This window comes from Rattus norvegicus, chromosome 16, assembly GCF_021556685.1.
Source record: "Rattus norvegicus strain SHRSP/BbbUtx chromosome 16, alternate assembly SHRSP_T2T, whole genome shotgun sequence".
Lineage (NCBI taxonomy): Eukaryota > Metazoa > Chordata > Mammalia > Rodentia > Muridae > Rattus > Rattus norvegicus.
In genome coordinates, this window is record NC_141549.1 from 11,737,501 (window position 1) to 11,755,300 (window position 17,800).

The 17,800-nt window shown below is 40.7% G+C and overlaps 1 long non-coding RNA gene and 2 pseudogenes across 4 annotated transcripts in view; 2 read left to right on the top strand and 1 right to left on the bottom strand.

Moving 5' to 3' along the window:
- LOC148000389 (uncharacterized) overlaps positions 1-17,800 on the bottom strand; it is a 319,504-nt gene that overhangs the window by 243,415 nt on the left and 58,289 nt on the right. The window lies entirely within an intron of this gene.
- On the top strand, positions 6,160-9,103 carry LOC134478880 (ral guanine nucleotide dissociation stimulator-like; annotated as a pseudogene). Its single transcript, XR_015639640.1, has 3 exons — positions 6,160-6,411; positions 6,538-6,734; positions 8,305-9,103. The product of XR_015639640.1 is annotated as a ral guanine nucleotide dissociation stimulator-like, transcript variant X2 (transcript).
- On the top strand, positions 14,504-16,469 carry RGD1566067 (similar to hypothetical protein 4930474N05; annotated as a pseudogene). Its single transcript, XR_015639641.1, has 3 exons — positions 14,504-14,756; positions 14,883-15,079; positions 15,723-16,469. The product of XR_015639641.1 is annotated as a similar to hypothetical protein 4930474N05 (transcript).

The window sequence follows — 17,800 nt, forward strand, 5'->3', positions numbered from 1 at the left end:
AAATCATATTGAAAGTGTTTGAGGGTGCTCTTGAAATGAAGAAATCTTTTTTTGAAAGTACACAATGCATTTTGATTATATATACCCACCATCATCTCCATCTATGCATCCCATGACTTTCCTACCAAACAGCCTTTTGGTATAAATTAATTAAATTTTTCTTATTCATTTATTTACCTATGATAGTAATTGATGATTTAATATTCCAATTTTATTCAACCTCTGCATCCAATTAATGGGGATCATGTAGGAATACGAATGTGGTCACTGCCTTATTGCACAAATACAGTCACTCTACCACTGGTCATTTCCTCAAACCAAAATCATCCTCCCTCCCCCAAAGAGAGCAACTGCAGTCAGCAACTCAGCAAGGGCGAGGATGTCAGAAACCCCTTCTCCATGGCAAAGAAGAGGCATAAAATCACTTACTACCAATAACAGAGAAACCATACTATATACAAAAAGGATAATTAGTGTTAATAGAGAAAAACATCAATATAAAAATAATAATTACAAATAAAAAGTAATTTACAAAAAGTTCTGATAGGACATTATGAAACCAGGAGCCTCCTTTATAGATTTAAATGGGTTCATTTTCTCTAGGCCATTTGCTGATGAACATGAGGACTGCACTTAAGATGAGTTTGTTTCCTTAGAGACAGATGGCATGTGGTACCCTCAGGAGTTAGACCTAAGCAGAATAAAATATGGAGTATATAAATGAATGAATGAGTGCACAAATGCATGAATGAATAAATGAATGAAAGAAATAATTAACTATGAAAGAGAACTGTACAACATCCTAAGTAATCAAAGAATTAAAATAGAAAACTACCCTGAGATACCAGCTTACATATCACTGTCAGAATGGCTAAGATCAAAAACTCAGGTGATAGCAGATGCTGGCAAGGATATAGAAAAAGAGGAATACTCCTCCACTGTTGTTGAAATCAAAAACTGGTACAACCATTCTGGAAATTACTCAGGAACTTTCTTAATGTTTGAAAATAGTACTATATGAGGATACAGCCTTATCATCCCTAGACATACCCCCCAAAATTTCACCAACATATAAGAAGACACATGCTGCACTATGTTCATATCAGCCTTATTTATAATAACCAGAACCTGGAAGAAGCAGATATCCATAAACAGAGGAATGGATAAAGAAAATACGATATATTTACACAGGAGAACTTCTGAACTATTAAAAAAATGACAACATGAATTCTTAGGCAAATGAACAGAACTAGAAAATACCAACCAGAGTGAGGTAACCCAGTCACAAAAAAACACACATGGTATCCACTCATTGAAAATAGTATTTTAGCCGCAAATCTTGGAATACCTGCGAAAAAATTCAAACATCATATAAAGCTCAAGAAGGAGGAAGACCATCATGTGAATGCTTCATTCTTTTTAGAAGGCAGAACAAAACACTCAGGAGAGGAAATACAGAAAAAAAAAAGGAGTGGAGGTTGGTCTAAGAGAAGGACATCCTCCAGTGACTGTCCCACCTGGGGGTTAGGCATCCACCAAACCCAATCACAACTCCTGATTCCACGGAGTGCTTGCTGACAATAGCCAGATATGGGTGATGCCATATCGGCTCTGCTGGAGTCCTACTGATACAAATGTAACCTTTGTACTGAATAAGGAGACAGAGAGAAGGTTGAGAAAAGACTGAAGGAGCTGAATGGGTCTGCAACCACATAAGAAGTACAACAATATTGACCAAAGATATTCCACCAGAGCTCCCAGGGACCACACCAACAATCACTACACATGGAAGAACCTAGGAATCCTGCCACACTGGTAGCAGAGAATGGCATTGTCCAAACTTAATAATAGAAAAAGAACTTGGTCCTTTGAAGACTCCATTCCCCAATGTAAGGTAGTGCCAAGGTGTTGTGGGTAGAATGGGTGGGTGGGAGCGGGAGCATCCTCAGAGAAGCTGGATCATGGGGAGGGGATATGGAGGACGGGGCAGGGCAATAACTTTTGAAATCAAAACACATAAAACATACAAGAAAAATAAAATTTATAAAAACAAAAAAAAGAAAAGAACAGCAAAAAAAGCATGTGTTGATCAGGACTTGAACTAGTTCAGGCTTACGACCAGCAAGAAGATGGGGACTGCCCACTCTCTCCCTACTTATTCAATATAGTTCTTGAAGTTCTAGCCAGAGCAATCAGACAACAAAAGGAGGTCAAGGGGATACAGATCGGAAAAGAAGAAGTCAAAATATCACTATTTGCAGATGATATGATAGTATATTTAAGTGATCCCAAAAGTTCCACCAGAGAACTACTAAAGCTGATAAACAACTTCAGCAAAGTGGCTGGGTATAAAATTAACTCAAATAAATCAGTAGCCTTCCTCTACACAAAAGAGAAACAAGCTGAGAAAGAAATTAGGGAAATGACACCCTTCGTAATAGACCCAAATAATATAAAGTATCTCGGTGTGACTTTAACCAAGCAAGTAAAAGATTTGTACAATAAGAACTTCAAGACACTGAAGAAAGAAATTGAAGAAGACCTCAGAAGATGGAAAGATCTCCCATGCTCATGGATTGGCAGGATTAATATAGTAAAAATGGCCATTTTACCAAAAGCTATCTACAGATTCAATGCAATCCCCATAAAAATACCAATCCAATTCTTCAAAGAGTTCAAATTCTAAGATCAAGAATTGACAAATGGGATCTCATAAAACTGCAAAGCTTCTGTAAGGCAAAGGACACTGTGGTTAGGACAAAACGGCAACCAACAGATTGGGAAAAGATCTTTACCAATCCTACCACAGATAGAGGCCTTATAACCAAACAATTTGCAAATTCATCTGGAATAACAAAAAACCCAGGATAGCTAAAACTATCCTCAACAATAAAAGGACTTCAGGGGGAATCACTATCCCTGAACTCAAGCAGTATTACAGAGCAATAGTGATAAAAACTGCATGGTATTGGTACAGAGACAGACAGATAGACCAATGGAACAGAATTGAAGACCCAGAAATGAACCCACACACCTATGGGCACTTGATTTTTGACTAAGGAGCCAAACCCATCAAATGGAAAAAAGATAGCATTTTCAGCAAATGGTACTGGTTCAACTGGAGGTCAACATATAGAAGAATGCAGATCGATCCATGCTTATCACCCTGTACAAAGCTTAAGTCCAAGTGGATCAAGGACCTCCACATCAAACCAGACACAATCAAACTAATAGAAGAAAAAGTGAGGAAGAGTCTTGAACTCATGGGCACTGGGGAAAATTTCCTGAACAAAACACCAATGGCTTATGCTCTAAGATCAAGAATCGACAAATGGGATCTCATAAAACTGCAAAGCTTCTGTAAGGCAAAGGACACTGTGGTTAGGACAAAACGGCAACCAACAGATTGGGAAAAGATCTTTACCAATCCTACAACAGATAGAGGCCTTATATCCAAAAAATACAAAGAACTCAAGAAGTTAGACCACAGGGAGACAAATAACCCTATTAAAAAATGGGGTTCAGAGCTAAACAAAGAATTCACAGCTGAGGAATGCCGAATGGCTGAGAAACACCTAAAGAAATGTTCAACATCTTTAGTCATAAGGGAAATGCAAAACAAAACAACCCTGAGATTTCACCTTACACCAGTGAGAATGGCTAAGATCAAAAACTCAGGTGACAGCAGATGTTGGCGAGGATGTGGAGAAAGAGGAACACTCCTCCATTGTTGGTGGGATTGCAAACTGGTACAACCATTCTGGAAATCAGTCTGGAGGTTCCTCAGAAAATTGGACATTGAACTGCCTGAGGATCCAGCTATACCTCTCTTGGGCATATACCCAAAAGATGCCCCAACATATAAAAAAGACACGTGCTCCACTATGTTCATCGCAGCCTTATTTATAATAGCCAGAAGCTGGAAAGAACCCAGATGCCCTTCAACAGAGGAATGGATACAGAAAATGTGGTACATCTACACAATGGAATATTACTCAGCTATCAAAAACAATGACTTTATGAAATTCGTAGGCAAATTGTTGGAACTGGAAAATATCATCCTGAGTGAGGTAACCCAATCACAGAAAAACACACATGGTGTGCACTCATTGATAAGTGGCTATTAGCCCAAATGCTTGAATTACCCTAGATGCCTAGAACAAATGAAACTGAAGAGAGATGATCAAAATGTTAATACTTAACTCCTTCTTTAAAAGGGGAACAAGAATACCCTTGGCAGGGAATAGAGAGGCAAAATTAAAACAGACACAGAAGGAACACCCATTCAGAGCCTGCCCCATATGTGGCCCATACATATACAGCCATCCAATTAGACAAGATGGATGAAGCAAAGAAGTGCAGGCCGACAGGAGCCAGATGTAGATCGCCCCTGAGAGACACAGCCAGAAAAAAAAAGAATGGAGAAAAGCTTTACCACTCCTTTGTGATAATCTACCAAATTTTATTCAGGTCAAGAGAATGAAGAGGAAGCCGCCATCTTGGAACTCCACAAGTTTTTCCTGCTCCATACTATGGCTGCTCTATTGTACTCTTTGCCTTATAGTCAATGTTTTTAATTCATAATCTCGCTATGTCGGAGGCAATATTTAGTCTTACACTGCTTTCCTATCGCAATTATGTGTATAAATTTTAGTGCAGTGGTGCCTCTACATGATTCAAACCTGTGCTGCTATAAGGAAGCTATAGGAGTTTGGTGGCTTATTCTTGGTTACATGAACAGCATCCTATTTGCTTGGAACATAATTGTCCTGTCTCAGAATCCTTCACTATATAGGCTTTTCATGTCTACCAACAAATACACACCCACACATACATACATACACACACACACACACACACATACACCCAAATCACATACAAAACAGACACATGCAAACAACCACAAATAAACATGCATGTTATCATGCATGCATACAAGCACTCTCAAGTAGTCTCATGCATTCCAAGGCAAAAATGCCCATAATGTATGTAAGAATGTTCTCATGTGCATGCCCACCTCACATGTACAAGAGGAACTAGCATGCACACGCCTGTGCACTTGCAGGAAAACCTGACACCTTTTGGGTACTGGAACCAAAGAAACTAAGAAAACATCCCAAGGAAGATCAAAGGAGCAATGAACACAACTCTACTTCATTTGGCAAGGAAACAAGTTAATAATTTAATATAACACTGCCCACCATTGTGGAGTAGCAGGGAAGTCTGAACTCATGCACATGATGTGGATTCCTCTGCTCACTGGCTTGCTAAATCATGACATAGACACTTTGTTTGAAGGAGGGAGTTGAACAGGGATTGAAGATTGAATGACTTTGGAGCAAAACCACTGCTAAAAGTAGGAAAAATCTAGAGGAAGAAATGGGATAGAAGGGAGTGAGGGAGATGAGGAAGCAGAGAAGTGATGGCTGCCACGTACCACAGGGCGGAGACAGAGAAAGGGTGGTGATGGTTGCTCAAGTTTCATTCAGTTGCTGTGATAAGGACCAGGACTAAATTCTACTAAGGAAAGAGAAAGTTTTCTTGCAGGTGACAGGTCAGTGTCCAACACTGAGGAGAATCAGATCAAGGACTCAGGCAGGAATAGAAGAAGAAGCAATGGAGGATGAATCCCCTCTGAAAGAGTGCTAGGGGGCCAGCTTCCATCTGGTAAGCCATTGGATGTTCCTAGATCAGCTGTTCACAAAGAGCTGAAAAGCTACTGACTTAAGCCATAAAATGACCTTGATGGTGGAAACTGACTCCTGGAAAGACAATTCCTATGTAGGCACACTGACACTGTGCAGCTGCTAGCTCTCACAGGCATGCATGTGATCTCATTCCACACAGAACACATACAAAATCATGTAATTGCAAAGAAACATTCCTAGGGTGTGTTTATGGTACATTGGGAGAATTAGTGCTGAATTTATGAGTCTGCCAATTCAGATCAACATTAGTGATTCAGCTTGCAAACCTGAGGTGCTGTCTATTTTGAGATATCTCTGGGAACAGTGGAGTGGGAAAGATATGTATACCTGTGTGAATTTGTGCACCTAGGAAATGGGTGTGGACATGGGGGCCTTTAAGGCAAGTACTGTTGAAAAAGTGACAGTTATGGAACCTCCCTTTTCAAAATGACCTAAGAACACAGAACCTTGGTAACCTAAGGCAACCCACTGTTTAGAGCAAGGCCTGCAGGCTCACTTGTTAGAGACTGTAGAGAGGGCAGGATGTTCTCAAGCTGTCTTCAGACTACTCCATGTTCAGGCCTCAAGAAAGACAAAAGGCAGGGCCATGATGGTGTCTGGAGGCACAGGCTTCATTCAGTCTTGCCTTAAAAACCTGTGGCCATTTTCCAAAAGGGGAAATAATTTTACCAAAGACTACCAAGGAACGGCCCACAAAGACTTGGTAACCACTCTGTTTTCTCTTGGTGTTTGGCATAGAAATAATTCAGGGAAACTTGAAATGAGGAGAACCTATCAGATTTTTGCAAATTTGTGCCAGTTTGACCCCTCCACTTTGATCTCTTTTCAGGATGAGAAGGTTTCTGCTTAAAAGAGTCTGATGGAGCCCAGGATGGAGTCATGCATCAGGGCACAGACTGTGGTTGAGCAGATGAGCACGCTGGTGCCTTCTCTGAATGAAGGGTACCCCTTGGTTGTCCTTGCTTTTCTGTCTACATATAAAAGTTCTGTGTCACCCCTTCAGGTATTGGACCTGCTGTTTGTGAGGTGAGTGCCCATCTCCAAGCCCATATTTCTTCGAGTTTCCTGTTGGTTTCCTGAATTTTCCTCTATTCCTCAGTTTCTTTCTTTCTTTCTTTCTTTCATTCTCTCTCTCTCTCTCTCTCTCTCTCTCTCTCTCTCTCTCCTTCTCTCTCTGTGTGTGTGTGTGTGTGTTTGTGTGTGCCTCTCTCAGTGTGTCCTTTTTTTCTCTCCATCTCTCTCTTTTTCTTTATTTATCTCTCTGTCCCTCTCGATCCCTGTCTCTGTTTCTGTTCCCCTTGGTTCTCTCTCTCTCTCTCTCTCTCTCTCTCTCTCTCTCTCTCTCTCTCTCTCTCTCTCTCTCTTCCTCTCTGTCTCTGTTGGTGCGAGTGTGTGTGTGTTTGTGTGTGTGTGTGTGTGTGTGTGTGTGTGTGTGTGTGTGTTACTTACTGATGATACTTCTTAGAGTTACCTGTTGGTCCATGAATTTCACTCCCATCCTTAGTGTCTCTCTGTAACTTTATTTCTGTCTAGTTCTCTTTCTCTTTCTCTATATCCGTCTCTTTTTGTTTCTTACAGTTTTTCCTCTCTTGTCTCCTATTCTCTTTCTCTCTACCTGTCTCCCTGTCTCTCAGTCTCTCTCTTTCTCTCTATATCTCTTTATCTCTGTTTCTCTCTCTGTGTGTATGTTTGTGTGTGTGTGTGTGTGTGTGTGTGTGTGTGTGTGTGTGTGTTTGTGTCTTGCTGATACTTCTCAGAGCTAACTCTTGGTCCACAAATTTCCCACCCTCCCTCAGTGTCTCCTGTGTCTCTTTTTCTCTCTCTCTGTCTCTACCTATATCTCTATCTATGTCTCAATCTCATTCTCTGTCTCTGTTTCTGTCTCTCTTTGTTTCCATCTCAAGGTTTTGCTCTCTTTCTCTCCTACTCTCTGACTCTATATCTGTCTTTCTGTCACTCTGTCTCTCTGTCTCTCTGTCTGCGTGTGTGTGTGTGTGTGTGTTTATACGAGTTTGTACGCGTATCTTGCTCTACTTCTCTCTTTGTCTTTTTCTCTCTCTGTCCTTCTCTTCTCCCCATCTTTTCTGTCATCCTCTCCCTTTCCTTTCACTCTCCCTGTCATCTCAGGCTCTATCCCAGTCTCTGTCTCTGTCTCCATCTGTTTATTGTCTACAGAATTCTCAGAATCCGTTATCATGCATTAATCAATTCCTTCAATTGATCCAAGCGATTGTCCTGTCTAGATCTGGAAAACTACAGTGGATGTAACTAACCCCTCTACTTTCAAAAACCATACAACCAATATTTCTAAGGCCTTTCTGAAAAAAATTCTATCACATATAAAGGAGGTTCTAGAAATTTTAGAGTACCCAGGAGAGATGTATCCAAAGTAGAAAGGCCCATGAAGGATAGTCCAGGAAAGCATGTGACGAAGGAGATGTGTGTATAGAGATGCCTGTGTTAAACTTTTGCACAGATACATTGAAAGTAACTATTGTGTCCAGGTGAAGTACTAAATCTGAGATCAGACAGGACTGCATGTATTAGGTGAGGGGCATGGGACGTTAGAGATGACATTCTCTCTGGTGTCCTCTAGGTATGCATACTTCAGCCCTCATTCTAAAGAGGATAAACAAGTAAAGAACACTCTCTGTAGCTTCCTGGAAACATGGATGGACAAGAACCCTGAGGACTTTTGTGACCCATCAGACCTGTTGCCTCTGAAACACCTGAGGCCTACTTGAGTGTGTACATGCCCCACTGTGATCTTAGTGTCCATGTCAAGAGGCTGCTGACACAGTTGGAGGAAGAACATGCCAAGGATTCCCAGGCCAAAAATGAGGAAGACTCAGATCTGGGGAGACACACATCCTCAGAACCACAGATTGAATGGGTTTAAACCAACAGGGAAAAGAGACAACCTGGAGACTGAACCAACTTGTGCACAGAGCTGGAGGGCAGAAAACTCTCTAGAAGTTTCTGTAACACATGAGACCCTGCAGCCAGATATGTCAGCAGCTGGGCAGACAGCACACATGATAGCAATTGTGGAACTTGTTTCTCAGTATGTCTGCAGAAACGATGTATCTTTCAGTCATCTCCTGCTTGTTAAAGGCCAACCTATTTAGAAAATGGCCCTGTCACATCTGGTCATCAACTGGAGTCTGTCCTACATCTGAGCTGCTGCTCCTGCCCCTCATGATCAGCTGCTGATTTCAATCCAGCAGCAGTTCCAACCCCACAGCCAGCCTACCCCTCCCCTGAGAGAGCCCCTTTATTCCTTCTGATATTTCAAGGTTGTGTTTATTTTAAGTATTGGTTTTAATAAGTTGTTAGTATTTGTTTACATTGTCTGCAATGCTATCTAATAATGAGAAAAAAATGTGTCCAAATTATGAATATTCTCTTTGATATATTTTTTAAAATTTATTCAAAGTTGCTTAAGGAACAAAAATAATTTGAAAGAAAACATAAGTGTTTAAAACAATTAAGTGACTAGCTTAAATTATAAATTTAAACTTAAATTTACTTAAGACTTTTTTCTCAAGAAGTAATACACATCACTACTAAATCATATATAAACTGAAGTTCAACTTTAGCTTTCAGTAACCTTTATCGAAACTTGTGGTATGGTACCACTTTCCTCCAGTGGAAACAGTACAAGTCACATCAAAATGGTTACATTTTATACCCAGATATTCCAAGGTTTCTGGAGGATGGGGAATCATAGAACCACAGCTCATTACTAGGGCACATGTAGAAGGCATTTACTTCTTTCAAAGATACGTGGCCAGGACTTCCAAGTTACACAGGCAACTAAATTGACTCTGTTCCTCCCATGATGTATGAATAGCACAAAGAATTAAAATCCGGAAGCCAAAATGCACAAACGACCAACAGTAGATGAAGGGATTAATTGTACTGTGTGCCTTGCTACAGCATAGGCAAGGTTCACAGTTACTGTCCTAAGCCAAGAAGTCAAAGACAATTCTAGAATTAGGCAAGAATATCGGCAATGAATAGATCTATGGAGGCAGAGAGATGAAAGTTGAGTTCCCATGATATGTTGGAATGAGAAAATGTTTTGAATGGGTAAGAAGTTGCTCTTCAAATGAAGAAAACATTTTCTTAAAGTGCACAATGTATTTTGATTTGCATCTACCCCTCCTCACCTCCCATCTACTCGTCCCATGACTTTATCACCAGAATCCATTCTGGAATAAATTAATTAATTAAATAAACTTTTATTTATTTATTATAGTAATTGATGATTTAATATTCCAATTTTTATTCACCCTCTACATCCAATTAATGTGGATTATGTAGGAATAGGAATGTGGTCGCTGCCTTATTGTACGAATATGTTCAGTGTAACACTGGTGATTTCCTCAAACCAAAATCATCCTCCCTCCCCCAAAGAGAGCAACTGCAATCAGCAACTCAGGAAGGGCGAGGATGTCAGAAACCCCTTCCCCATGGCAAAGAAGAGGCATAATATCCCTCATGATCAAAACAGAATCCATATTATATATATGCACAAAGGACAATCAGAGTAAAAAGAGAAAAATATCAGTATATAAATACTAATGAAATATAAAAAGTAATTTACAAAAAGTCCTGATAGGGCATTACGAAACCAGGAGATTCCGCCTTAGATTTAAATGGGTTCGTTTTCTCTTGGCCATTTCCTGATGAACACGAGGACTGCACCTAAGAGGAGTTTGTTTCCTTAGAGGCTCCCTTAGAATAAACGAAACTTTCAATTGCAAGGTGTTATCAAGTGAAGATACTCCGGGATTAAGAATGGCTGCATGAGGCCACTACTCCAATTTAGGACTGAGTGTTCCAAGGTGTCTCACTCTACATAATGTCTGCTTATGGGCCTCAGAATGTCTTGTTATCTGCTTCAGAAGGATGCCGATTTAAGGCTGATTGAGCAAGGCACTCTTCTATGAATATAACTGATCATTAGAAATCACATTTGACTCTTTCTTTTGTAGGTAAGTAATATTGACATTATCCCCAGGTCACTCAACTATCTAGTCTCAGGTTCTTGGTCAGCCAAGCAGGGTCACATGTGATATCCATGTCAGTGAGTGAATCCTAAGTCAAGGCAGATATCTGTTGGTTACTCCCACAATATTTGTGTCACAGTGGTACATGCATACCCAGTGACCTGACACCATTATAGTCAAAGGTTTTGTAATATGGTTACAGTTCATGGCTTTGTTTTTAGAAAAAATACAGATATTTCTAGGAAACAGTAAATGCTTGAAAGCCATGGAATCCCAGCTTTGGATTTCTCACATCTCAGACAGCACTTTCCACTCCTGGAGCATCTGCTGTCTCAGTGAAGCTACTGTGATGAGCACAGTCAAACACTCAATGTATTGCCTCATCCTGTGGACATTCCCAAAGGCTGGGGGCACATGGACCAACAATACAGACCTAAACAGAATTCTCAACAGATACTCTCAGTTAAAGAAATGCACTATGAGAAATGTTCATCATCCCTATTCATCAGGGAAGAGCAAATAAAATGATTGTGAGATCCATCTTACATGAGAAGAGCTACAACGATAAAGGAAGTAAACGTTTATGCTAACAGGGAGGGGAACACTTTTCCAGTGTTGCTGGAAGTGTAAACTTCTACAATAATTTTAGAAGTCAACACTTTGGGTTTTGAGAAAAAAATGCATAGGACAAGTTGACCTGCAAATCTATTTTTATAGGCTTTAGTGGTTATGCCTAGTTACAACATAAAATCACCTAAAGAATGGATATAAATATATTTTACATTTAGACAATGGAGTATGCTACAGCTATTAAAATCATCATCATCTACCATCATGGCAAAGGAATGGAACAAGAAAACAAATATAAAGTGACTTACATGTGGAAACTCTGTTAAAGTACAGAGCAGGTGTGCTACAATCCACAAACCCAGAGGAGCTAAGGAATAAGAGGAATGAAGATAATGATGGATGCACCTCACTGTGGAGAAGACCACAATAGATATCTGTCTTATGTATAGTGGTGTGGGGTGCAGTTAAGGGAGCGCTCTACAGGAATTTGAGAAATGGAAAAAAATAAGAACCAATTGGGACAACAATGGGAAATAGTTTTGGGATAACGAAAAAGAATTGTGTGTTCTTATCTCTGTGACAAGGTGGAAACTGACTAGAATGGAAAGTTCTAGGATACAATGATGGGTAATCCCAGCTTAGATATCAAGAAGGTGGGGATACTGGGCCTTCTCATATAACCAGAAAGTCGTCCAGTGGACAGATTAGGATATCAGCCCAGCCACAAAACATTTCACCTACATTTTGTACCGCCTACGAGATGTGCTGTAGTAAAGTGGCACAGAAATTGTGAAAGTGTCTAATAAATGCCTTGATATGTTTGAGACCCATGCCATGAGAGTGTGTCCACCCCTAACAATTCTTGGACTATCAAGAACCACAGGCTGGACTACCCAGAGGCACAGATGCACATAGAGACCAGACAGAAACAAATGAATTGAAAAAATGCCAATGAAAAGATTTCTAATAATATTCTGATATACTCAGAGATGGGTCCTACCCTCTATTGTCATCAGAAAAGCTTCACTTAGTAAATGATGAAAACCAATGCAAAGACACACACGCCAACATTAGGTAAAGATGGGTTGCAAGAATTTTTGTAAGAGTTGGGGTTAAAGGAAAACAGAAGAAAAAATGCAGCCAAATTGAGCCCACACAGTAGTGGGAATGAACGGTCCACCAGAGAGCCTGCATGGGGAGGGAACTATTAGCCTACATTTGACTGCCTTAGGCCCTCAGCCCCTTGCAACTCTAGTGTAGGTTCATCTTCATGCGAACTCTTAACAGTGGTAGCAGGGTCTGTCTCTGACTCTGTCGTCTGTACGTGGGAGCCTCTCCCCTCACTGGGTTGCAAGCTCTAGACTTAGTAGGATAGGAAGTGCCCTGGCTTAATATAAACGGAGAAGCCATGGCTGCTAAATATACTTGGGAGACCTGTCCTATTCTGAACAGGAAGGAAGGAGGAACTGCTAGAAATGATACAGATAGTGCTAGTGGAGAGAGAAAGAGACTGAGAAAAGTCAGAGAGGGCAGGATGGATACATGGAGGGCAGGAGAGAGGCAGAGAGGGAAGTAGTTTGGGAGGGACAGAATGAGGGAGGGAGAAAGTGAGTGACAGAGAGAGAGAGAGAGAGAGAGAGAGAGAGAGAGAGAGAGAGAGAGAGATACAGAGACACAGAGTAAGATGTAGAGAGACACAAAGAGAGAAACACAACAACAGGCAGATTCACATAGAAACAGAGAAGGAGAATAGAATAAACATTCAACAGCAAAAAGTAAAGGGTTGTCTCTATGAATGTTATTTTAAGGGTCTTTAAGATGTTTCCCTCCCCTCGTTAGGGTTCGCCAGTTTCAAAACAGACAACATTGGTGACTGGTCATTTGCTTTCACATAAACTTTTTCTTATCCAAGAGAATTCAAGGCCCAAACATAAACATATTAAAAGCAGTGTAGAGGAAACCAACAGCTCACATCACAGTAAATGGAGAGGAACTTGCAGCAACCCAATATAATCAGGGCTGAGACAAGGCTGCCCACTCTCTCCCTGCCTATTCAATATAACTATTGAAATCCTAGCCAGACAAATTAGACATCAAAGGAGGTTATAGGGATTCAAATTGTAAAGGAAGATGTCAAAATAGCACTGTTTGTCTATGGTATAATGGTGTACTTATGTGACTCCAAAAATTCCACCGTATTTCAGACAGCTGACAAAACACTCCAGCAAAAGACTTGGATGTAAAATTAACTCAAATCAGTAGTCTTCATCTACTCAAGGATGAACAGAATGGGAAATATATTAGGGTCATGACACCCTTCTAAATAGCCACAAATACTATAAAATACCTTGGTGTTTCTAACATCACAAGTAAAAGATGTGTATGATGAGAACTACAAGTCTTTGATGACAGAAATCAAAGATTATCACAGAGATGGATAACTATGGAGCAAAACCACTCTTAAGAGTAGAAAAAGTATAGAGGAAGAGATGGGATACAAGGGAGTGAGGAGATGAGGGAGTAGAGAAGTGATGACTGCCACATACCACAGAATGGGGACAGAGAAAGTGTGGTGATTCAAGTTTCATTCAGTTGTTGTGGTAAGGACCAGGACTAAATGCTAGTAAGGAAAGAGAAAGTTTTCTTGCAGGTGACAGATCACATTCCAACACCAGAGAGAATCAGATCAAGGACTCAAGCAGGAATTGATAGAAGAAGCAATGGAGGATGAATCCCCTCTGAAAGAGTGCTAGGGGGCCAGCTTCCATCTTGAAAGTTGTTGGATGATCCTCAGGCAGCTGTTCACGAAGGGCTGTAAAGCTACTGGCTTAAGCTCTAAAATGCCCATGGTGGTAGAAACCGACTCTGTGAAAGACAATTCCAGGGAGGCACACTGACATTGTGGGGCTGCTGCTGTCACAGGTATGCATGTGATCTCATTCCACACAGAACACATACAAGGTCATGTAAATGCAAGGAGACCAGCCTAGGGTATGTTTATGGTAGATGGGAAAATTAGGGCTGAATATATGAGTATGGTTACAGATGCTGCTCAAAAGTAGACAATCAGCTTGGTAAACTGATATCTACCTGTGCTAAATTGTGTTCCTAGGAAATGGGAGGGGGCATGGGAGCCTTTAAGGAAAGTTCTGTTGATGAAGGGACAGTGATGGAACCACCCTCTTCAAAATGACCTAAGAATACAGAACCTTGTTAACCAGGCAACAACCCACTGGTTAGAACAAGGCCTGCAGGCTCAATTGCCAGAGACAGTAGAGAGGGAAGGATGTTCGCTTTCTGTCTTCGGACTACTCGAGGCACAGGCATCAAGAAAAACAACAGGCAAGGCCATGTTGGTATCTGGAGGAACAAGGTTTGTTCTTGTCTTTGACGCCTGTGGCCATTTTCCCGAAAGGGAAGATCATCGACCAAGAGCAGTCAAAGCCAGGAACACATAGACAAAGTAACTACTCCAGTTTTTCTCCATTTTTAGCAGAGTAATGATTCAGGAAAACTTGTAATAAGTACATCCAAACAGAATGTTGTAGACCTGTGACCCTTTGAAACCTTTGCCTTGACCTTTCCTCAGGGTGAGAATGATTCTGCAGCACAGGACCTGAGGGAGCCCTATAGAGACTCCAGCATTAGTACAGAGGCTGTGGTTAAGCTAGGGAACAAGCTGGGGCCTTCTCCGCAGGAAGAGGACACCTTCTATGTCCCTGCCTTTGTGATCATATACCAAAGATTTGACACCACCCTACAGGTACTGGACCAGGTGTTCCTGAGGTGAGTGACAATTTCCAAGCTTGTAGTTCTCAGGTCCTTCTGTTTTTTGTGGGTCTCTCTCTGTCTCTCTCTGTCTCTCTGTCTCTGTCTCTCTCTGTCTGTCTCTGTCTCTGTCTCTCTCTTTCTCTCCCTCTCTCCTTGTACGTGTGTGTGTGTGTGTGTGTGTGTGTGTGTGTGTGTGTGTGTGAACAACTATGTATCGGGTACATCACTATAAGGACACAGTAACATGAATTAAGAAATTTTTTCTTGTACGCTTGGTCCAAGTGATAGGGCTGTTCAATGCCAATGCTCTAAAATGGGTGTAGCTGTCACCTCTACCATTAAAAAAGCACTTTATCCTTCAATCGATATTTCTGAGGCCTTGGTGAATGCACTTCTTCCATGTGCAATGGAGGTTCAGGAAATATTGGAATACCCAATAGAGATGTATGAAAAGTGGAGATCTATGCAGCATAATACAGGGGACCATGTGACCACAGTGTTGTTTAGGTAGAGATGCACGTGTTCAACCTTTGCACAGTTACAGTGAAAGCACGGACGGTGTACAGGTGAACTCATAATTCTGAGAGCAGCCAGAACTGCCAGTTTGAGGTGAGGGGCCTGGGACTTTACAGGTGACATTCTCTCTGGTCTTCTCTAGGTATGCTAACTTCAGCCCTTATTGTGAAGAGGATGAACAAATAAATAACGCCCTCTGTAGCTTCCTGGAAACATGGATGTACAAGAACACTGAGGACTATTGTGAACCCTCGGAACTGTTCATACTGAAATATATAAAGGCCTATTTTGATGTGTGTATGGCACACTTAGATCTTAGTGTCCATGTCAATAGGTTCATGACTCTCATGCAGGAAAATCAAGCCAAGGATTCCCATCCAAGGATGAGCAAGGCTCAGATCTGGGGAGACACACATCCTCAGATCCACAGATTGGATGGGTGTAAAACAGCAGGAAAAGAGCCACTCTGGAGCCAGAAGCAACTTGTGCATCAGAGCTGGAGGGCACAAAACCTCCAGAACTTTCTGTGAAGCATGAGTAGTTGCAACCAGATGTGGCAGCAGCAGCACAGACAGCACACATGATAGCAGCTGTTGAACTTGTGTCTCAGTATGTCTGTAGATACAATGTATCTTTCACTAACTACCTTCTTGCTACAGTGGGCCTACCTATTCAGAGAATGGCCCTGTCACACCTTGTGTGTGCCTGCCCTGTATCTGTGCTACTGCTCCTGCCCAGGGTGCTCAGCCCCTCAATTCAGTCCAGCAGCAGTTCCAGCCCCACACCCAGCCTTCTCCCTCCCCTGAGGTATCACCTTTTTATTCTTTCTGATCCTTTCCATTTTGAATTTATTAAGTATTTGTTTTAATAAATCGTTATTGTTTGTTTTCATTTTTGTCAAAGTTGTCTATGGTACAAAATTTAATTAAAAAGTTAAACATAATCCTTTAAAGTTATTAATTTTCATGCTTAAATTATATCTGGTAAAATCTTAGTCATTTTTAAAGAATGTATCCACATGACTAATAAAACACATGTAATAATGCTCAGCATTATCTTTCAATAAACTTCAAACTAAGCCTGAGGTTCGGTACCACTTCAACCCTGTGGTAACAATTCATTTCATATTGAATTGTGTATACTTTTACATACATATGTTCCAAGATTAGCAAGGGTGTTATATCATAGAACTGTGGCATGTTTCTGTGGCACATGTAGAATGCCTTACCTACTTCCAAAATACTTTCTCAAATCTTCAACAATATAAATACCACTACACTGACTTTGTTCCTCTAATGACGTATAAATCTCCCAAAGAATAAAAATGAGAAATGCAATGAGACACAAAGAGAGACACATAGCAATAGACAGAGTCATACAGAAACAGAGAGGAAGAACAGAATAAACATTCACCAGCAATAAGTAAAGGGTTGTCTCTAAGAATGTTATTTTAAGGTTCTTTAAGATGTTTCTCTCCCCTTCTTAGGGTTAGCCAGTTTCCAAACAGATGATATTGGTGACTGGGCTTTTGCTTGGCATAAACTTGTCCTTATCCAAGAGAATTCAAGGCCCATACCTAAACATATTAAAAGTAATTTACAGGAAAACAACAGCTCACATCACAGTAAATGGAGAGGAACTTGCAAAACCCCACTGTAATCAGGGAGGTGACAAGGCTGCCACTCTCTCTACCTATTCAATATAAATATTGAAGTCCTAGCCAGAGCAATTAGACCACAAAAATAGGTCAAAGTGATCCAAATTGTAAAGGAAGAAGTCAAAAAACAACTGTTTGCCTATGGTATGATAGTGTTCTTACGTGACTCCAAAAATTCCACCATATTTGAGACAGCTGACAAAACACTCCAGCAAAGGACTTGAATATAAAATTAACTCAAATCAGTAGTCTTCATCTACTCAAGGATGAATAGAATGGGAAATATATTAGGGTCATGACACCCTTCTAAATAGCCACAAATACTATAAAATACCTTGGTGTAACTAGCAAAACAAATAAAAGAAGTGTATGACGAGAACTACAAGTCTTTGAAGAAAGGAATCAAAGATTATCAGAGAGATGGATAACTATGGAGCGAAACCACTGGTAAGAGTTGAAAAAATATAGAGGAAGGGATGGGATAGAAGGGAGTGAGGAGATGAGGAAGTAGAGAAGTGATGGCTGCCACATACCACAGGGTGGGGACAGAGAAAGTGTGATGG